Source organism: Anser anser (assembly GCF_964211835.1).
Source record: "Anser anser genome assembly, chromosome: 11".
Lineage (NCBI taxonomy): Eukaryota > Metazoa > Chordata > Aves > Anseriformes > Anatidae > Anser > Anser anser.
In genome coordinates, this window is record NC_139732.1 from 5,589,613 (window position 1) to 5,613,464 (window position 23,852).

The 23,852-nt window shown below is 34.2% G+C and overlaps 1 protein-coding gene and 1 long non-coding RNA gene across 20 annotated transcripts in view; one reads left to right on the forward strand and one right to left on the reverse strand.

The window, feature by feature from the left end:
- The window catches only part of LOC310905657 (uncharacterized protein), a 251,501-nt gene that overhangs the window by 58,786 nt on the left and 168,863 nt on the right, over positions 1-23,852 (forward strand). For 2 of the 19 annotated variants that reach the window (XR_014589193.1, XR_014589194.1), the window contains exon 5: positions 7,015-7,157. The exons of 16 other annotated variants lie outside the window; for them this stretch is intronic. The gene's annotated coding sequence lies outside the window, so the exon portion shown is untranslated. Of the gene's footprint in view, positions 6,391-7,014; positions 7,158-23,852 lie in introns of all 19 variants that reach the window. One more of the 19 variants, XM_083852263.1, reaches the window with a different exon arrangement.
- LOC310905661 overlaps positions 5,755-23,852 on the reverse strand; it is a 34,860-nt gene continuing 16,762 nt past the window's right edge. The window contains exon 2 of the long non-coding RNA XR_014589212.1: positions 5,755-23,852. This exon is cut by the window's right edge and continues 14,485 nt beyond it. This is a non-coding gene — a long non-coding RNA (uncharacterized lncRNA).

The window sequence follows — 23,852 nt, forward strand, 5'->3', positions numbered from 1 at the left end:
TTCCGGTTGCTCCTCTGTGAAATTGAGGCATGTGCATGTGACAGTCAGTTTTCATGAAGACAGATCACTGTCTGTGCAAGGTCAAACTTCCTCAAGTCCATGAGTTTTGGCAGCCACATCGCTCAGAAATGGCCACAATCACCTTTCAGTCCCTTGTCTGTCTGACCTGCCAAAAGCTTTTGTGGAGCATATTATGTTATTTAGAACACTTTTCTAATGAGTATGAGTATGAAAGGTTAGTTTGCAATATGAGCAACTTAAAATAAACAGAAGTATTTAACTGCTAGAAGGAACACAAGAACAGTAATTAGTTTGAAGCTACTTTGTTGAAAAATGTGGCTGAGAAAGTGATATAAAAACCAGATTTTATCATTTTCCAACAATGAATAACCAGAATTTCTAGAAATGAGTATAGGCCTGTTATTCATACATGTTGAGTGTCCAGTGATTGTGTGAACTTAAACAGCTATGTGCTCAGCACCTCTGGAAAGCATCTATTTAGAAATAATAAAGAAATTGAAGAACCCAAATAGTAATCTTCAAGCATTTGTAGTAGGAGAAAGCATTTTAAAAGACATTAACTCCCATTTGGGCACATATATCAGGACCAGATTTTCAAATACATTTATCAGTAGAGTTCCTATTGTAACACCTGTGATGAAAATTCATAGTCACTTTAGCCATCAGCTTGCTTACTTTCAAAAATTTGTAGGTGTAATAAATTCCTTCCCTGAAGCATAAATATCTAAAGCTAAGAATAAGGGAACTCTTACAGAGCAGTTTTTTTTGTGTGTGTGTGTGAATGAAATAATTCTCCTGTTCTTCTGATATTCTCTCCCTCACATGGAAATGCCTGAAACTACAATAAAACTTCCATGACCACTGGGATAAATAGGATTCAAGCAGATAATGTAAGAGTAGTTATGTATCATCTATTTTAGGTGAAGCAGGGAGATGGGAGACCTACTTCTCTAGTTTCTAGACAAGCGTTTTCTGTTGCTTTCATTAATGTCAGAGTAACCAAAATTAATGAGTCCAGGATACTCTTAGTAGAAGTTCTACAAGAAAAAACTTGTTTGCTTATTCATTGTTAAATGAAAAAAAAACATTTCTGAAGCTACTAGTTGATAGTACAAATAACACTTACTGAAAAGTGTTTTTTTTTTTTTAAGTTTTGCTAAAATAAATGTCACAGCTCATAGCTTTTTAAAAAGATTTTAAAATAAAAACTTCAAGGAGATAACTGGATTTTGCATAACATCCAACAACATCCAATAAAATGGTTCAAAAAGTATTTACTTTAAATAGGGAAAGGTAGTCATGAGGAAACTAAACTGGAGATATTTTCTCACTTTCTTCAGTTATAAATCATATTTTAAAACTAGGAAAATGTGAAGTATATTAAATGAAAGAAACAATGTTAAATTTTAATTTTCAATGTCGCTAATTAAAAAAACAAAACATACACAGAGATAACATTGATCTTAAATTTTTAAAAAACAGTGTGATTCACAATTTTCCTTTTTAATATTTAACAGACAAGATTGGTATGACTTTATACACTTAAATGTGTTTTTTGTTGTTGTTCTTTAATGTAAACTAGAACTCATATGAAAGAATGCCCTAAGTGTGTAAGTATAATTAGTCTGGCTATTATGAACCAAATCCTTCATAATCCTAGTGCATACAGAGACCAAAGGAGACTGGATTTGTTTGTCTCTGTAACTCCTGAAATAGAGCTAATTTTCAATGGTTACACTAATTTAGCTTATCTACAAAACGAGCACATATTACAAGTGTTGTTTTATAGTTTTAATATGCTGTTATTAATTTTGTAGTTAATTTAAAGACTTTGGTGCTAATTGATGCTCACCCTCCTCCTATCTCCCTGAGCAAAATACCTTAATTCCATAAAACATTGGGGCAAGAAATAAACCAGATAACCTCTTGTAATCTCTTCTACTTTTTATTTAATGATAAATTAAATAATAAATCTACTATTTATTTGATGATAATATAGGCAACATGTATTGTAAGGGCTTAAGAAATAGTAAATAGTTCCTGAGATAATCTTCACTGTTGCTGTATATGGAATCCCTTTCCCCCAGTATTACACTGTGTTGAATTCCTCCTGTGAAGGAAATTACCTCACCTGTGAAGATGAAAACCAATGAAGAGAGAAAAAAAAAAAAAAACAAAACACAATGAAATTAATGCTATATGGCAAATATACTGCTTAAATATAATGTCTTTTCTACCACGTATAGATGAATATGCAAATACCCACCTACATGTTGACATGGCAGTTTCCAGTCTGTTAACATCTGTGGGCTAGGAGAGACAATTTTTGAGTAGTGGAACTTTGCTGTGATGATTTAAGTTCAGCAGGACTTTGTAAAACTTCTCTAAAAGTTGTTTCATGCTTGTCTGTTTAACCATATTCTAGACAGATCTGAAATTACCTGCAGTTTTCTTAAGGTATTAGATGAAATAAAGCCTTTCAGAAGCCTTTACATGATTCAAAGCAGCTGATATAAATTCATTATTTTAAGGATGAGTAGTGTCACTACTTTATTTGACAGCATTATTTGTTAGAAACTATTTTCATTCTGTAGAAGTAATTGTCTGAACATTTACATTTGTTTTTACAGCCAACATAGGTCACTACTAAAATACTGTGTCACTGACAGGTTTATAATTCTGCTGACACAGGCTGGCAGATAGACGAGCGTCTCCCATGGAATATAAACATAAATTTCAATGAATAAATAGAACAGGGCCTGTTAGTGCAGTCATCAAAAGAGAAAAGCCCCATAAGAAAATAACAGAAGGCTTTTGACCCTTTAAATTATAACTCACTAGCTCACTGCTACAATCAACTGAGCTTCTTAGCCCTGATGATGCTTTGACTGCTCCTGACATCATGTTGTGTGGTATTCACATCAAAATCCAAATGGAAGGTCAAATTGCTCCAAAAATTAAGTGGGTAATAGACCATCTGAATAGCCCAGGTTCTAGGTCAGAGAAAAACTTTTATGCTGTTCTGCAAGATTCTGAGTAGTGTATCTTTAGTGAATTATAGGAAAAGGAAGATATATTTAAATACCTCTGAGTGTTTTCTGTTTAATTTTTGTGATTGTTCAAATCACTCATTCTAGCTAGTCTCTTCAAGGTTTATTGCACAAATATTAAAGCAGTGAGGTGCCTTCATGTTATTAATTAGCACTCACTTTCTTGGGAGCATTTCACAGGCGTGGGGTTAGAATTTTCCCCCCCTGACTTTGTTAGGGGTAAACTGGGTAACCAGGTTATCTGCTGGTCTGACATCAACCACTTTTTCCAAAGGGAAATATAGTCCCATTAAACTTTTAAAATATCTTTGAGCACTACTTACAGTTTTTCCTCCTTTTAGAAATTAAGAAAAAGATGAGCAAAGTCAAGGAGTTCAGCATATTGAAGTCAGTGAAGTTGATCCTGTCTATTGTGAATTTAGCCCATTAAAACCAACATGATTTCCTCCTTGTCAGAAGACAATTTCTGTTACAGCTAAGACTGAGTTCAGCAGTTCAAGACAACACTTTTTTCTAAAGCAGAAAGGTGATCAAAATTGTTTATCAGGCAAAGTCATTGCACCTTGCTTACATTTATACATAATATATTGTGTATATGTAGCTTCACATATATAGGAAACCTCTATCTATACAGCCAAATAATACATGCTCCAAAAATGGGCATGATGTGACTACAGCTACTTGTAAATGGATGGGAGGGTCTATTTCAGAGAACGAAATCCTCACATCTTAGACGATGTAATTTCCTTTTTTTTTTTTTTTTTTTTTAATTAGCCAGGCATTGATGCTTGGTCCATTCCTAGATCCTAGCCTGCTTTAGGGCTCTGAGGTCATTACCAATTTGTGTTAGCCATGTTCACTTATGACATTGTGATTAGCAATAGCTACACTAAAATTTACTGGCATCCTTTCAGGCAACTGAAATGTGTGACTAAATATAACCAAGCTACATTTAAGCTTGCTAATTATGATAGTGATATGAGTCAGCCTTTCAAATGTGAGACTCAGTCTGGGCTGTTGCCATCTTTCAATGACTCTGCCTTCCTCGCTTATAGCTGTGGCCCCAGCTGAGCTAGCTGAATTACAGCTAGTTAGATGATGTTCACTAATGTTCCAAACATTACTCCTTTTAGAACCTGTTTTTACTTTCATTGACAGTCCCTTTACTGCTTGTACCATTGCTTATTCTCATACCTGTTATTTCTATTACTCCCATTACTGTCTTTGAACCTTCAGTGAAAGACTCATCTATGTTGTCAGAACAGCAAACCGGGGAATTTCCATAACAAAAGACGTTTTTGTGAATCAGCTGCATTCAGCTTTTTACAATAAGCCTCTTAAAGTGTAGAGGAAAGACTTGTGGACTTGTGGTTTGTTTGTTTGTTTTTTTTTTTTTTTTCCTTGCAGAAACTCTGTATAATTCAATGTTTGTAATGGTTCCAGAGATGAATTATTGGAACTTTCATAATAGATTCAATAATATATGTAGGAAAGTCTTGTTTTGTCTCTAAACAGATTCAGGCTGTCAGCAGGAAATTTTTACAATGTTAGTCCTTTGATTTCTCTATGTATGGTTGTGGGTTTTTTGTTTCTGTTTATCCATGTTTATTTATTTTTATAGGAAAATTAAGTTTGCCTCTGGCTGAAATTTGTCATTGGCACTTTGGCTTTTCATTATTGACTGATATTTTTGAAAGGCATTGCATGTTTATGCTAGATTTCTCAAATATGAGCATCTTAAGTTGATTAGGTACAATGTGTGGGAGAGTTCTTGAAAAAAATCAAGTAGAGTTGGGTAATTTATAATTGCTTTAATAGCTGAAAACAGGTCTGAAAGCAATTTACAAATAATAGATTAATTCAGAGGTATAATCATCTGTATTCATTAAGGAGAATTTATTTTCAGTTGAAATCTTTTCCTTTAACAGCAACTCTTTGCTGTATTACATTTTTTTTTCTTGAAGACTATTTACAATTGCTAGCATACCTTTTTTCTCATTCAGCATTTACTCTGATGTTCTGTTAAACTTCTGCCTCTTCCTACTCCTATCTCTACTTTACCTCAGTTAACAGTTGTAAGTTAACCCTAGGAAAAAATGCATTGGAGAAGGCAATGAGTACTGTGACACTACAAACTCCTTGAAGCAGACTTAAACTACCTTGCAGAACAGATGCATTTCTTTAAGGGGAACACATCATGTTGAGAGTCATAGTTAGTCTCTGGAAGAACTTGTAGTAATATGTGTACTTGAAAATGTGTGTGTCTTCGAATGCAGTGGTTCATGCCATCGTTTCCTGGCTTTTTTGTGTGGTGTTTGTAATGCGAACCTGAATGCTTCAGTATGTTTGTGTTGTTCTTTTTTGTAATAGTAAAACATAGTCAGATGTACAGCTGCTGTAAGCATAGTTGCATAGTTCTAGTGAATTTTCTCTAGACTAATTTCAAATATCCTTTGTAACTTACAAATAACAGTCAAATATATGCAGACTAACATTATTCTAATAGGCTCTGTGTCTGGAGATGGGGATGGGTTTACTGATGAAGCTTTCAGTCTTCATTCAAACAAAATTTCATTCTTGAATTCTGTGAGTTAAAGACAAAGATATTTTGGCTGGCAACTATGGCTAATTTTAGTGTTTATAATATTTTTTTATTTTTCTCCCATTTATTATCCCTATAGACTGAAATAATGGTTTTGTATTTAATGTGATATAATTTCTCAGTCCTTTTTGAGCAGTAGTATTTCTTTGTTATATAAATATCTGATTTAAAATAGGTGCACTGTAGGAGACCATATGAAGATATAATGTCCAACTTGAAATCAAACCCAGTTTATCCAGAGGTCAAAGACAAAGTAAAGAGATCAGGTAGATAAGAAGAGAGATGAATCCGTCATACTTCCTGACCAGAGTTCTTCATACAGTGTTTAAACTCTAGGGATTAAAAATAAATAAACAAAAAAGACGTTCAGAGAACAATGTGAGGTATCCACTTGCCTTCAGAGTAGGTAAAATACTTCCAAGCTCTGTAGTCCACTGCCAAAGTTAGGATATGTTTTTGAACTCTCTAATCTTGTGTTATGAGGTAATATAATGCAACCTTCTCCATTGTATTTTTATGGAGTATCACTGCCTTGTGGCTTGGAAGATTTCAAAAGCTTTTCTCATTTTTCACTGACTGTGTATAATCAGGGCATGCTATTTTTCTGTTCAGAACTTTAATTACACATTTTGTGTTCCTGATATAGGGCTATTGTGTAGATAACTTCTATTTGAAGGAAGGAACTCTATTTTCATGCCTGGCCACTCTTACTAATTTGTAAGACTTTTTTTTTTCTTCTTCTTCTTTTAAATTCAATGTTATAACACTCCTGAGTGTTTAAATTTCTCATGTAAAAATGATCATAGCAACAACTTCCAGACTTAGTGGTCAAAAAGTAAACTGAATCTAAGCAGTAATGTTGCATTTCAGTAATAATATACAATAGGACATTAGGATCATTTTATGGTTATTACACCCACAGATCTGCAGTAAGGTGAAAAATGAGACATGAGATGAAAAGAAAAAGCTTTCAGCAGATATTTAAGATTGGTTAATGCATGATAATTTTTCACTCTGGAATGGTTTATTCCTGAATATGATCAAACCTATGTTATAACGTAGCATAATTCGTGAATAAATTAACCCAAACCCAGACACACTCCACTTTCATAAGACCTGTGAAATTCTAGAACATCAAGTTTAAACACTGTAGAATTCTCCTTGTTCGTGCTGCTGCCATACCTTGCACAGTTACAGCTTCCCTTGAGGCCTTTTTTCCAGCATGTAAATACCTCTTTGTAATAGCAACATCTAATACAATTTCATTAACTAAATATTAAGGACTGATTGGAAATCACTATCAGCCTAATCAAAACCCCATTAATTTTCTGTTGGCTACAGGACTTGGATAAAGGAAGCTACAAGAAATATAAATAACTTATTGTGGAGAACAAGAACATTCTGACACTGCAAATTCAGGGCATATACAAGGGATGACAGATTCCTCTACAGCACTCACCAGTAGCTGTATTTAGAAAAAAGAGGTGGGATTTTATGTTAAATTTTATATTGCACCAAGATTTATTGCACCAAGATTATTGTAAAGACATATATTGATCTGAAGGAAAGAAGGAGTTGGTCTTCAGTCTGTTCTGGCGGGATAGACCTCTAGCTCTGACCCTAATGATCCTGTACATTAAAAAAAAAAAAAAAAAGACTTGCAAAAACACATTACTTCATTACTCTCCCTTTAGTTAGTTCATTTTGTATGAAGCAATAATTACAGTCTCACTGGGGAGAGGGATAGTGCCCTGTATGTCCTGTAGACTGTCTAGCACAATAGTCATCATGACCTTTAAACTGAAGGTTTTAGATTCTAATCCATTAGAAATAATGAAATATATATACATATCACTACATTGACTTTTCTGTTTAGCTTTCTCTAAACATCAAAACAAAAAATCTTACCAAATCTACATGTTTTTAAATTTCACATACACTAGCTTTCAGTAAGATGGAAGTTTTTTTCAGAATTCACAAGGTGAATGATTTCCCAAAATTCTGACAGATATTAAGAAATACAATTTCATCTTGCATTATTGAGCTACAGAACAAGAGTTATTTAAGCCGCTGGTCTGGTAATCTGCTGACCGGAGATTAGTTTCTGGTATGCTTTGAATGCTTTGAACTATTTACATGATGATAAGTTATATTTCATCTGTAAAAGTCAGTCTTAAAGCACTTCATTCCTTCTGTTTGAGTTGACTTGTACATATATTGTACAAGTAAATAAAATACACTAGATACTGCATGTATTTATTTATCTGCTATATGAGTTAAAAACAAACAAAAATCAAAACCAGAAAGCATTGAAACTTTATTATTGTAGACTACATTGTTCTGTCACAATGGAAATGTTTCGTAAAATTGAAGTCGTCTTTCTCCAGAACTTCATTTGAAGAAAGCAAAAAATAAAGTTTTCCTATTGTTGACATGGGACTTTTCAAATTTTGTTTTAAATTTACTTCTCTCTCTCTTTTTTTTTTTTTTTTTTTCCTAATACTAGTTTGCCTTACACTGAAATTAAAAAGCTTGTGTTTTTGGCCAGGACTTTTTTGGCTGTTTGTTGGGGTGGGGAACTCAGTAATACTCTATTTCTGTTCTGATTTTATGAATCAAGAATTTCACCCTCTCCACACATCTACCATCCAGTAAGCACTGGAATTAACTCAGACCCTTCTTTGTAAAGCCAAGTTTTTCTGTGATGCTACCCAACTTGTAGGCTATCTTGTAGACAAAATACTGCATCTTTCAAGTTCTCTCATCACTCAGTTGCACTGACAGCAAGTTTTTCTAAATTTCTTGAAAAGAATAATCACAAATACTGGTTTCTCATGAGAGTTCTTATTCAAAATGCTGGTGAAGCACAGTCAGTGAATTGTGGATTTAATGAGAAGTACCCATTTTGATTCTTTGCATCATTGTAAATTGGGAATAACTTATTTAGCTCTTAATAAAGCATATTAAAAAAGTAATGGGAAGTAGTGTTGTGTCAGAATGCTTGTGCAAAAGAAAACTACTGGAAAGGCTAATTTGTAACAATCATGTCAAAACAACATGGAAATACTTTGACATAGAAAATCTTTCTGTATAATACATTCTCAGTTATTTTAAAAATCCATTTTATTCTGATCCCCTTTATTTATTACCAAGTAGCTAACAGATGGAGCAATTTTTCTGAAAGCAGTTTGAAAGAGATGTATTGTTCCACACACTGCAACTCCACTGATTTATACCTTCTACAGCTTGGGAAGCATCTTCGGATGTGCTTCTCTAGTTCTGTTCAATGCAAGGGAAAAGGGTTTTCAGTGCAATCTCTCTTTTATGACATAACTTCTAAATGAAAGAACTACACAGTGAAACATTGTACCACCAGTCATTAACATATAAACAAATTTAAATCATCAGATATTGTGTTTTTACAAACGCTGTTTTTAAAGCTTTTAGCTGTTTTTTTTTTCCTAATTTTATTTTTAAAATAAATCTAGCTTGAGGGAATGAAAGATTAAACACCAATTTAAACAAAGACTATTTTCTTGTGCCCATACAAGCAAACTGTATCAATGTGAGGAAGTAGTCTCACGTTGTGCCAGGGGAGTTTTAGATTGGATATTAGAAAGCATTTCTTCACAGAGAGGGTAGTCAAGCATTGGAACAGGCTGCCCAGGGAAGTGATGGGGTACCCATCCCTGGAGGTATTTAAAAGATGTATAAACATGGCCGTAAGAGGCAAGGTTTAGTGGTAGGATTTGGTAAGTCAGGTTGATGGTTGGGCTTGATCATCTTGAAGGTCTGTTCCAACCTAGATGTTTCTATGATTCTATTCCTACAAGTATCAGTATAGCTTCAGAGCCATGTCATTTATAGACTCTCATACAGGCCTATTTTTACTTAAATTTCCTCTTACTACTGAGATTTTTAGACTGTTACACCTAAACAGGAGTTCTGATAACACGGCTTTTATGTAGTATTTTATTTATTCACAACACTGATTCTAGGCATGAGAAGTATTTCTCAAACACTAATAACTGAGTTGCTACAAACATTATCACCTAACAAGATAAAACTGAAGAAGAAGGATGAAGTCTTTGGCCTTAAGATAAAGGCAGTGAAAGAATGAGTATCTGTGTTTGGGAATTTTCATATATTAATCTTGAGGTATTGTTATTTCAAATTTAAGCCTCTTGTTTAATGAGATAACGCTTGTAAGTGACATTTTAAGAACTAATGGGACTGAGAAGTGGTGTGAAACCACAGGAAGAATAAACCTTTTTAGAATCTTTGCTAATGAAGTATTTGTATTTATGTTATGAGATGAACTCTTTCACTGTTATAATAGTGATGGAAAAGAGGAGGAGCAAGTTACAGGGAGATATTTGGTGCAATATCTGGCTTCCCAGAAAATGGACAATTTATTTGGTAACAGGCACTTCCAGATCACACACTGAGCCATGTCCTTACCAGAAACTCGGGTATTTTCTAGTGGGGTAAGTAGCTGTAAATGCATACCTCCTTCCTGATGGATTGAATATGATGTTATCCTTGACTTTCTCAGTAAAACAAGAGGCCTGTTGGAAAATCTACTTTGGCCATTTGAAATGGAAGGTAGATGAATACTGATGTACAGAATGAACAAAGATGGAATAAGATAACCTAGGTGTTTCATTGTTAGAAAGAGAAATAAGCCTTGAACATATCCATGAATATTATTTCATTAAGTATTGGAAATATACTACCATGTAGAACTCAAGAATGTGCAGACAGCAAGAAAAAATAAAACATCACCTTTGTAATAAGGATATTGCCCATTGTACCAAACTGCTACTGTCTAAAATCACTTTGTGTTCTCCTGCCAATCCCATCTAATTTGCATTGAAAGAGGTTAAAAGATGATGACAGCTGTGCACAGTGTATCAGTGCATGAGAGAGTACACTTTGCAGTACATTTTGTCAAACTGCGATGTAGCACTGGCGCTGGTCCAGAATCATGAAAAGTCCTGGCTTGACTTGAAAGGAAAGTAATAACTAAACTCTGTAAGGTAACGGAATAAATGAACCAGTCATTGCTTTTATAGTTGGTAATAGCTCCTGTATTATCATTATTATTGTAGCTCTTGTATTATTATTATTATTGTTGCTTTTGTTGTTTTTGTATATTAACAGACTACCTCAGGGCTGCTTATGACAGATGCTGCACATGTGCATACATAAATAAGCCTACATGCACATATATAAGCACAGACAATAGTGAGAACATGATTGGCTTAAGCAGCTATGATTTGGAGCAGATACACAATATGTAAGATGTGCCATGAGGGAAGGAATGTCATTTCTTCTTACTAATCATTGTAATGCCAGAAGAAGTAATGAATGGAACCGAAGAGAAAAAAAATAAAAATAACAGATTGAAAGGAGTGAGAGTGTTAGTAGAGGATGTAAAACTAAAAGACACTGGCGATTGATTTGATACAGAATATATCAATGTAGGAGAAAGGAGGTAAATAGCAATTTCAGCTATACCTGTGGGTTCTAATCCTACATTATTGGGAACAGCTTATAGACTTCAGTGAGCATAGATTCCTGCCATGACAGGATTAAATCTAGAAAATCAAGAAGAAGACAAACGATACATTAATCCAATTTCCTCATTAACTTCAGTTTCTGCATTCACCAGAACTCTTCAATGAATGTCTTCCAAGTTGGTGTTCTTTTTTCTTTGGACTTGTTCAGTAAAAAAAAAAAAAAAAAAAAAAAAGGAAATACTGAGATGATAGTTTTCTTTCCTCAACCAGTTGCAGCTACATTATGAAACAGCTTAAAAATCTTCATACTTTGAAGCCTAGGGAGATGCAACAGCCCCAAACTTCATTTGAAGCTAATTCTTGGCTTATTTCTGCAGCTGTCTACTATCACCTTTATTCATGTTGACTTTGCTGAGCCAGCACTGCCTTCTGTCAGTCTTGTACACTGGAAGAACTACATCTAGAAGAGCAGGTTGACTCAGCAAGTGTAAGACCAGCAGGCTGGTGGCAGCCAATTTCAGCAGGAGGATTTGAAAGTTATTATATAACTTGCTCTGCAACCTGTTCAGCAAAACAGATGGAGAGTAGAGGCCAGATGCAAGGGCAAAAAAGAGTAAAACTACAAGGATAATAGGACAGAGAGGAGAACATCAGAAATGGATAAGTAGAGGAGTGAGGAAGAAGAGTTTTCTTTAAAAACAAAAACTGCAGCCCTAGAATACCTGAAAGCAATAAAATTGCTGGGATTTTTTTCATAGTCTCTAATGGGAACTTCATATTTACCTATATAACATGATTCTTGTATGAATGCACAGATGCACTTTTTTTTTTTTTTGGTAGAAGTATTTTCCTAAAATTCATAAACAGGCCTTTAATAGCTGTGGTTTATTGCTGATACATTTTATCTGACCTAAGTGTTATCTTATATAGTGGCTTATTCCAAGACCAAGTTAGTTTTCTCTTGTAGGTCCTTGCACACAAATTGCTCAATGAGGGAGGGGAAAGGGGGGAGAGGGGAAGACACCCCCTCCCCAAGCCCCCCACCTACTATTTAATAGTATCATTCATCATTGTTATACAATATGAAATGATCAACATTGCAGATTTGGGAGGATGTCATTTCACTTTGAACATCTCTTGCTTATTCATGTAGAGCATTATAGAATAGTCTTGCTGAAGTCAGTGACCTTGCTCTTTACTGCTGGACAAAGATATAGTATATACTTTTCTGTTAAGTGTTCTGTTGTGGTGATTACTAATTTTGATATGTTTTGCTAGTATTCACTGTTCAGTATAATATCACAAATTGGTGTTTGAAAGGTAATACAACTCATCTAATCATTATTCATATGTTATTTTACTCATAATTTAATTAGTTTTGCCGTGCTACACGTTTTCATTATTCCGTAAGTCCTTTAGCAAATATTTATTAAAGATTTGAATGTAATTATTGTATTTATTTATTATATTATAATTATAATTACATTATATTATATTATAATTAATAATTATATATTATATTATAATTATATTATATTATATGTAATTATTATTATGAACTGATTATATTACTTGTTTTACATCCGTTTGCTTTTTTATGTGGTATCTAATGAAATCTTAATATTTATGTAAAGCACTTACATAACTTACTGGTATACCTCTGTTAAACTATGGAACTGTAGCCTGCTCTGAAGTTTTCTGGAAGAAAATAGGGGTCCTTTTGTTAATCACAAAGACTTCAAAGTAAGTCCATTAACTAATCTGTTTTGTAGCTTCTTGTATAGCACAGATAGGCTGAAAAATAAAGCTAAAGTTGGTTCATTTAAGCCAAACACATACTAATTACACATTTTTAGCTCATGAACTGTAACATTGGCTGGTTAATCTGTTAAGAGTTTGATCAACTTTTGTACACTGTTTCAAGATCAGAGAAGGATGACATTAAGAAGCACACTGCTAAGGAAAATTAATAATCTAATTTTGCCTAAGATTAACAAAATTAACCTTCATTTGAATATGAAAGCATATAGAGCATTTGGCAATTTAAAACTGTCCTTCTCTGAGGACACAGGAGGCAGTGATGAAACTGCCTATATACCAACTTAAAACTTCATTCTTAGAGGCTTTTACACATGAGTAAGTGCTAAATAATAATAATAAGCAGAGACTGAAACAAACTACTGGTATCTGAAGGGTGTCAACGCAGTCAAGATAAAGAACTGGGAGCTCTTCAAGTGAGTCGGGGTGTGACAAAATCTGTACTGATGAATGCTGACATCCTGAATAAAATCACTACATGACTTCACGTAGGTCAAGAAACTACATTGTTTCCCTGAGCCACAATGACAGCAGGGTGACAGAGATTAATAGCTTTGTATTGACTGAGCAACTTCCAGTTCCTTATCTTTGTCAAGTCAAGGCTCTGTCCAAGAGCTGAAATTGTTATTAGACTTATAATTGCAAAGACATTTAAAGGGTTTCCCCTTAAGGGACTATGAAATCCAATAAACCTTTCATAAAACCTCAAGCATTCAAGTGCAAAACCCTTGTCTCAGAGACAGTCATGCTCACAGCCATAACAGGGGAAACCTTGAAGCTTCATGTATTGAATAATGTTTGATTTATGAAGTTGGTTTTGAATTTGTAAAAGTTTTATTAAAAATATATGAAAGAATGTTTTAAATATGAGTGAGCTGTGTTCACTTCTGTCTTGATCAAGTACTCTGTGTCTGAGCTGGAGGTCTTTCTTCACCTGTCACTTAGATTCATGAGAGCTCAGGAATACTGAATTTGTATCGCTAATTTAAGGCGCTTAATTCAATTTGGTTCAGATTAAATCTCAATTCCTCACTGAAGTTTCAAAATAAAAGCCTTAAGATCAAGCTAGGGTTTCTTTATTATTGTTGATTTGTAAGGAAATGTCTGGAGCATGTAGAGGGTTTTCAGTGCTGCATGTCAGATTTACTTAATGAACCTCTTTGAATGAGAGAATGCAGTGTTTTAAAGCAGTAGATTTAATGCTTATCTTTGTGTCTTGCTTACACTGTCTTATACTGGAACAGTCTAAATTGAGAGATTGCATTGGCCTCAGGAGATACCAGATTCTTTCTGTTGTTTAAGAAGCTTGAGCTTTGCTAGGAATTTGTGGCTTGTTGGTAACACACACTGTGCTGAATTTTCTGTTACTCTGTTTATTTACTTAGTCCAGAACTTAAAGGGCTTGGATTTATGCCAATCATAACAGTGATCATTGCAGTCATTTTGCAGTGGAGCATGTGATATCGCAGTATTCACAGTAATGTAGAATCTGTCCTGTGATCTTAAAAAAGGAAAATCTTATAAAACATTACTGTGACGTATTTATTTTCTAAACAGTTTTTTTTTAATGTTTGTTTGTTTTTTTGCTAAGACATTAAGGCATGGTTAGTATAATTAAAAACTATCTTTATAATATAATCAGTTTTATAGCCGTAATATATTCAGGCAAAATACCTTTTAGTAAGCATTCATTAGTTCTTCCACTTTCAACAAAAACTGGATGACTTTCACCAGACTAGTTACTCCCAGTTACACAGTTCTAGATGTGTCTATAGCCACAACAGAATACTCTTTAAATATTCAGAATACAGTTTATTCAAGTAATTTACTGTGCCTTTCCACCTCCTGTAGTTATAATCCACATCCTAGGACCATCAGACCAAGATATAGAGCTTATGCCTGGCCTTCCATTTTGCTCAAGAGAAGACAGGTCTAGTTTTTGACAAAAGAAAATGTTTTGATTTTAGGGACTCATAAACCTGAATATTGAAGTGACTGTAACATCCACATGTATCTGCTGGCCTATAAAAAGGTGTATCACTTGTTGGTCGTGTGTTCAGTTAATTCCCATGCATGTATTAGACTAATGCAATGTTTATCAGGCTCCAGGCTTTTTCTATGTTTGAATAATAAAGCACCTCACAAAGATCATGCCGTGTTAAATATTACTGGGAGATCCTGTCTACACTCAAGAGTATAATATCTAAAAAAATTAACAGTGAAAATTAACAGTGAAATTTTAGAATTGATTTTTCTACCTTGTCTTCAGATTCATCCAAAGATTTGATGAGCTATGTTGCTGGGCAGGATAAAGAAAAATAAAAAGCAGCTTCAAGTGCCATGAATTTCAGTCAGTATAAGAACTAAAACCAACACAGCTAAAACTAGCTGGTCTTCATGACATTGAAGAACCATAAATTGCAGGATTAGAAAGAGTTTCTGGATTGCTCAGACTGTTTGGGAGCATTTACAAATATAGTGCTAGATGATTCTAGTTTGCCTTAAGGGCAGACTTTCAGACTTTCCTCTTTTTTTTTTTTTAATGAATTTTTGCTTCTACATTTAAATATTCAAAGTATTAGACTTAATAAAATAAGATAAAGCTTTTTTTTTTTGTCTTTCTTGAGTTTCTGAGAATTTCTCTGACAACTTTGCTATTGACTGACTTAGTGATTTACGTTAAAAAAAAAAAAAGTAAAATAAGGAAAGAGGGAGGGCTGTGACCGATGTACTTCAGATTAAGAAGAAGTAAGTATTCATTAATTCCAGGCCCTTTTGACTTGGCCTTTAGATAGAATAATTAGTAATCTTATTGCCCGAAATATTTTTTATTTTTTAATTTGCTATTTTTTTTCTTTCCTCTAAGAGCTTTCCAGCAGTTATAGTATAATTCAAATGACAAAGTTGTATTAGTCCTTCCATTTGTATATACATTTACAGGTGTGTATATATATATATATAAGCATATTGGGATGTATTGTGATGAAGATCTGTTCCAGTCCTAAAATTGTCTTTTGATTATGATAATATACTTAGACATAAATAATAATTAAAGAAGTTTTAAGCTGGTATCAAGGTTAGAAATTCTTACAGTTTGTTTTAACCCTGTTGGGAAAATAAATAATTTTATTTATTACATGTTTATTGCATAGGAATGCAATTAAAGATTAACATTATTTAAAACTCATTTTATACATCTCGTATATATTTTTTATATGGATAACATCATTGATGATCTGGCCACATCAGAAAAGCTTTTAAATAAATGGCATTCCATCTTTAACACATGATAGAAGGCTTTCTTATATTCAGATCTCTTATTTTTCTGCCTAGAAATGTTTCTAGAAAAGAGTTTTACTACTTCTGGTTCTTTTTCGGCAGGTTAGTTAAAAACAAAATCCTGAGTAAACTGTGCTATACATATGCGTGTCAGTCCTACTGTAGCTGTGCAGACTGGACTTTACATACCCAGTAAATTCTGCATACCTAGAACTGTTGTGATTTGCTGTACATGTGTGACAAAGCACCCTCTTCTTTCCTGAAAATCCTGTAAGGAAATACAGGAGTTTTGGTTTCATAAGGCTGGCTGACCTTTAATGCTGTGAACATAAGCAGCTTCTCCAGTGGTGTGCCTTCCATCATGGTTTAGTGTTGCTTCTAACAGAAGATTTTGCTTTTATAAGGATATTTTCTCCCGAAGTAGCTTTTTGGACATGGCCATTGAGCTCTGTTTGGGTAAGAGCTGCATTTTTAAAGCAGCTATTTCAGAAGTATTTGGTGCTTTTGCTGCATTGTTCTCTTATCTGGTAGCTTTTTTCCATACCTGAGAAAGTGGGAGCATTGTAATAACTTAAACCAGTTAGAAATACCTTGTTTTATAACAGAGCATTATATGTGTATTATCTAAAGCAGTTGTTAGAAAGTCTGAAGTGTAAGGTGAAAATTGAAGAAAGCCTTAGTGCTTCTATTTGGTATTTTGGAGTCCATGGAAAAAGGAATATCATTAAACCTTCTGAGTAGTTCTGCAAATATTTGATTTTTCATATTATGCTATTTTCCTCCAAAGTTTTCATATATCAATGATATTGCTCACTTCCGATTGCATTGCCATAAATTAACTTGTCTTTGTTATTCAGTGTGTGGTATAAAAATTAAATGGCGTAATTGTAACTTAGAGAAAACTGTACTCAATTGTTAGCCACCGTCTCTTGGCAGAAGATAAGCAGTTCAGCCATTTTTTTTTCTTTTCTTGACTGTTTACCTGTCATTGTATTTACATGTATATTATTTTGCCTTTGTTGTTCTGAAATATAAACTCTCTGGATTCTTATTTACATAAATATACACCATTATGGACAGAAAACATATTATATAAGAAAGAAACGAAGAAAGAAATTAACATGTTATGTTCCTAAGCCATTTGGTTCCTACACTGTTTTATGGTTTGTTTATCCGATTTGTTGCCTGTTAATGCAACAAGTCAAGAAGCCAGAGTTGGTGACCTATTGATCGCATTTCAAAGAATAATGGAGTGAGCAAACTTGTTCGATGCCTGCAAAGTACAATTCAAGTTCTTATGTCCAGTTTTTCAAGCAAAATTTGAATCCTTAAGTAATAATTCAGTTGTGTGACAATAGAATAAAAAATAGAATAAAAGCTACAAATTGGGTGACTTCTTAACTCTCAGCTTAAAAAGCCAGTTGGCAGCTGCCTTGCCATTAATCACCTAAAACTGGAAGATTCATTGCAGCTGGTTTTTCTTTCCTCTCTTCCCCCTCTAAGGCCTCTCCAAACATTACAGTTTTATGTTAGGCCACCTGAATAACGATGTTATACAGTTGTGATTAGATTTATTTATTTATTGGAACAAACACTGCAAATGCTAGCAGCATCTTTAACAAAAATTTTGTTAACAAATACAAACGCAGAAGACAAAATGGTGATTGGTCCACTAGTAAACTAACATTTTAGTATCCATATTTTGTTTTACGCAATGGCCAGTTTTAGAATCATTCATTTTTAGACATCATAGTACCAAAGCTTCAAAACCCTATGCAAGCTTTATTATACCTAGGGGGGGGGAGTATTAGTCAATACAATTTCTGCTGAGCCATGGCCTTCATGCATGTCTTTAGGAAACGTACAATTTCTCACTTTCTCTGTTAATCTGTAAAACAGGGTTAATATTCTGTGAAATATAGATATTTATAACATACCTTGAAATCCATGTTTAGCAGATTCAGTGATCACTCACTGTTTCATATGGTGATTTTTCAATATATTTGAACTTTTGGGGGAATAACAAGTAATATTAATGTGGCTAATGGATAATCGGAAGCTTCCCTGTTAAATATTTCCCAGTGATTCATACCAAAGCTCATAGATGACAATATACTGGAGAAATAAAAATTTTCTAGCATGAATAAATAATTGATTGCAGAAATGTGCAAAAATTCTATCTACAATTGTACTTTATCAGTTATGCTAGGAAGTGATTACAGTGATCATTTAGTTGCCATTTAATCATTTATGCCAACAAATGATTTATTATGAATAATTTTGCTGCAGTCAATGACATGCTTAAAGCACTCACAGAAGCCAGACATAGTGAGCCTAAACCTGTCCTTTACTACATTAATACTGTTAAAAATGTACACAGTATAAATGTAGCTTAGGTTATATCACTTAGCTCTCATTCTGTTACTCTCCCTGTATGCCTCTATCTTGTTAAGATACCTTTTGGCTACAAAAACTACACCATAAAGTTCTATGATCTCATGAGATATTACTATGGCTTCCCATTATAGGCAACAATCACTATTTATGGGCTCTTCATACTGTAGTCAGTGGGTATACTGTTGCCACCGATGAGAAGCTAGCGTTTAGTGGGAGCTGTGGCAACCATTGTTTTGCCAAATGAAGTTTGGCCATATGTTTTGCTACTAAGCAGTTAGTAGTTGTCTGTTAAATTTTGATTTAAAAAAAAATCCTAATTTTAATAGATTTACCTGTGTTTGTTTTTTTCCCTTAAGGACTTGAAATCATCACTATAAAGGTGAAAAGAAAAAACAGATGAGTTATCTTGCTGCATTGTATAAAAGGCATTGGTTAGTGAAAGATAAGCAAATAATTTTACTGACTTCTTTTGAAATACATTCAAGCAAACGGTGGATGCTGAAGACAGCCCAGTGCTATACAAGACAGTCTGTGCTCCCAACACTGTGCTTTTCTCATGGTGTTTTCTTGTTTATCCTGAGCTAGATTTTAGCCAAGCTTCTGAGTCCAAATGAGCTTTGCCGTGCAATCTATTTTACCTTTTTAAGTTCCAGAGGGAGATCCAAAACAGTTTTACTCTGTTCATAACAGTGTTAATCTAACTGTGCAGAACTGTAGAGAAGATGAGAAAGGATAAAATAAAATATATTGCATTTTCATTACAGGAAAGCATGATATTTTTTTCTAAAGTTTGGATGGAAGTGCAAAGAGATGAAAAGATAAAGCCAAAGTATTCTCGTCTCCAATTCCTTTTTCCTCAGGATTGAATTTAAATTAAGAAGCCTTAAAGGATAGTAATTATTGAACTAAGTAGAGTTCCTAAACTATAATAAAATAAAGGTTTTCCTTTTCTTCTCAACTATGGTAGTAAAGCACTTGAAAGAAAGAAAAATAGAAAATAAGAAACAGAGAATAATAAAAACTGCAGCAGTTGATGAATGTGTTGCATAAAAATCAAGCTAGAAAATGTTTTTTTATTGATTATTGATACTGGATTTTATTTCAGTACAACTGAAAGCTCATTTAAGACTGTATATCTACTGACTAAATGTGATAAGTTTACCAGGTATATCTTCAGAGATGATTCCTGCCCTGAATACTTAGCAGCCCTTCTAATTCAGTGACATGCATAAATACGAATCACATAAATGTAATGTAGTTTAAAGGTGTCCTTATCCTACATCCAGGATTTAAAGTGCAGTAGTGGATTGAATGCTTTGCTGAATCAGGGCCTTATTTAGAATGGGGTGCCATAGTGGCAAGTAATAAACCTTACAAGGGAAGGGAAATTAGGTTAACTGTAGCAAATACATGTAATCGTTTGTCACCTCTGAGCATGACTCCATGGTTTAAATTCAAGTGAATTGCAAAGACACATGAAGCTATGACTATTACAGCTTTCTAATGTTAGGTCTCCTTCCAAGCAATAAAAAGTGCTTTAAGAACATTTAGTGAAGAAAAACTTTCGACTTCTCTATTGATTGCTATTATTTTATTTATTATTATTATTATTTTCATGTGGAAAGTGAGAAACAATTTATTTTTGGAAACTATTGACTTAAAGGATCCTAGGTCTGGGAGAAAAATCTTTATTAGTTTTATATAATCAAAATGTTGAAAATGTTTTGGTTTCTGTAGCCTTAGTTCTGTTCCTTTCTTAAAAGTAATAAACACTGTACACAGGAGTATTGCGAAAGCAGACTTCTGATGGCAACCCAGGGTGTTGGATAAAGTTACATTGCTCTGGGAAAAAAGAATAGTGGTGTTTTTATGAGTATTTTTATAGATGAAAATGCTTGGGAGAGGGTAGGGGAACAGAAGGGTATTTGAGCTATCATCACACAAATCTACTATTCTGAAGTTGTTTGAATGCATGGCATTGCTTCTCACAGGTTGCCTAAGTGAACAGAATATTTTTTAATATTTTGGATTTACCTGAATTTTCCTGCTAGATGCTTACATGTGCAAGATGCAGGTTATTTTTTTGTGTGGAGAGCTTCAAGCCATGTTATGTCCTATTTTCTCCATCCTCCTCTTTAGTCTGTACTTGGGCATATTCCTCGTATAGTTTCACATACAAGCACGTACACAGTGTCTGCTGACTTCTCTGCTATTACTATTTATGAGACAAAAAACTTTGTCAACATCCTTTCATTTTTTATACAGTTTAGTTATGTGTCTATTAGCCTTTAAAAATAACATGTTGGTCATGTTAATAGTACTGTTAAAAATATTTCATATTTCTATAATTATTTTCTTGACAACAAGAGGTCTTTGGACTAGCTGGAAAGCAGAGACCTTCAGCTGAGCATTGCTAGAGATAAACTAGGTGAAACTGAGGGAAAAAGTCACTATGAAAAGATGAGAAAATAGTCAAAAACTTGAGAGAGGTTCTGATTTTTGCATTAGTCCTTACTACTCTGTTCATACATAACTAGCCTTCTGATGAGTACTTTTTAGCAACATGTTCTTGATTTGCTGAGTTTTACTTTATGTTGGAACATATAATTTAATCTCAAGAGACTAGGGAAAAGTGCCCAATATATTTCAAATACAGTAGTTATGGAGTAAAATTGATCACTAAAATTGGTACCTACTGAATCACACTAGAATTCACTGATCTGTCAAGAAACTGATATAGTGGTTTATATGAAGTGATCGGTGATTGTCTGAAATTCAACAGCTGTCAGCTGGTGGGGAATAGTATGTTGATAAATTGATAGAATATCTCCCTATACTTTTTGATCTGTGAAAAGGAGGATGGTACAATTTTGATATTTAGTGTCATTTGTGCAAGAAGTATACCAAATTTGATTTATCTTATGGAAAATGTAAACAGTTCAAATCAGATAAAGTTTAGTAGCAGGGATATGTGAAAATTTGCAGCCTCGGTAGCATTGCAATTGACACTTTGGTAATCACTGCAATAGAAGTAGACAACTGGACAGAATGATTTAGAAAACGCTCATCACATCTAGAAACTACAGATGAGAAGGCTGCTGCAACTAGAGTGGTGGGCTGTTCCATTTAGATCTAATGAGAAGGTGGCTAGAAGAATAACAGGGATAAACTGAAGATCATGGTTTCACAAAGGGGATATTAAGAAAATGGAGGAAGCAGAAACAAACTAGTTAAAGGGTTGTAAAGATTGGTCAATGTTGTTCAGTATAAATAGACGGATTTGTATTCAGAGGCAAGATGGTCATGCTCTAAGTGAAGACAAAAGAGAGAGCATTCAAAACAATGACCAAAACAGCTTTGCTCAATGTGAAGATAATACCAAGCGATTATCAAAGTTTTCCTTTTGAGTAGTTCTTGCCTCAAGTGTAGGGGAATGTACTGCTCCTAAGCTAGAACATAGTTGCCATTGAATATTCAAATATTTGCCATTAGAGGAGAAAAAATCAACTTAGTTAATTGTCACATTACTAGTAATTTAAGCAATGTTATTTCTATTACCATGAGGGTACTTTTTTTTTTTTTTTTTAATATCAAAGTAATAGTGGTAGAGTATTCTTGGGAATTTGTTGTGGAATTATGATCAGCTCTGAATGTCCTAAAAAGGCTGCAAATTTTCGTGTATCCCTACTGCCATATGTAGCCAATAATTTCCATCACAACATCTCTGTGGAAATTGAACAAAATGTCTTGATAAGAACAAAATTAACACAGGTCACACATCACCCCATATGGCAAGTCACTGTGCCAAGACAACTCAAGGTGCTTTGTAGTAGACGGAAAGTCACTAACAAAAACCTTTCTCTGTCAAGCAGTGTTTCTGTTATCTAAAGAAAGTTTGACATACATGTCTTCAGCCAAGATCCTTCAGTGGTTTTCCATTACTTTATTACATTAGCTTACTTTGACCTAGAAGCAAATATAGATGCCTGACTCCAGGTATCTCTCAACTAAGCACAAGCTCTGTGTCCCTGTGTACTCACTTCAGATATCCTGAGAAGGGGAAAAACAAACAAACAAACACCACAAACAAAAAAAACTTGGAATATTTAAAATTAATTATAAATTCTTCCTTACTGTATTTGTACTTGACCCCTGGAATTTTCATATTCTCTTGTTGCGTCTGTTCATCTCCCCCCTTTTTTTGTGTTTCAGCTCGGAAAAACGGGCACATATTGCTTTGTGGATAGTGTATGGGAAGTTGTCCTCAACTAAGACTATGTGCTGAGAATAGGAATTGTAAGGGTTTTTTTCCTGATTGATTCATATGCTTTTGACTGCAGTGTGAAGAATCTTTAATGTAGCTAGACCATTTTAGTCTTATAGCATCACTGAACAGGAAGCTCCCAGCTGAACTCCTCCCTGCAGGGCCAACATTTTGCCTATTTGCAACTGCATCTTCCACATACAATCAAGTATGTGAAAGCACTGTGGAGCTCTTACTGAATCTCTGCTTGTGTCTAGAATTATTAGAATCCATAATACTGCCTCTAGCCTAGCATTTTCCTGCTGTATTCTATGTGCAGGTTTAGAACCTGTTTCTGAAAATGCCTCAGTAGTAATGCAAGGTTGTACCTTGCGTCTTGTAATGCACCTCATCTTGTAATTGGCGCAAAATCAAATGTAAACGTACAGTATATGCAGCTACAGAGTTTCCAGTTTGCTAAGATCACACACAGAATCACAGAATCGAAGGGGTTGGAAGGGACCTTGAAAGATCATCGGGTCCAACCCCCCTGCCAAAGCAGGCTCCTTAGAGCAGGCTGCCCAGGTAGGTGTCCAGATGGGCCTTGAATATCTCCAGAGAGGGAGACTCCACAACCTCCCTGGGCAGCCTCTTCCAGTGCTCCGTCACACAATTTGTTTTTAACTTGGTTTTGTGAGACATCTTGGTTTTATTCAACTGCTCCAGCACCTTCCAAATGTATAATTTGTGACATCCTTAATTTGGGAATGTTATTGTTCTCCAGATAGCATATAATAAAATAGAGTTTATTAAATATACAGGGTTGAAAAGGGGTATTGACAGCAGTTCTCCTAGTGAGATTAGATGTTCAAATGCAGTATTGTTTTGCATTGCTCGGACTAGATTACTTGCATTCCAAA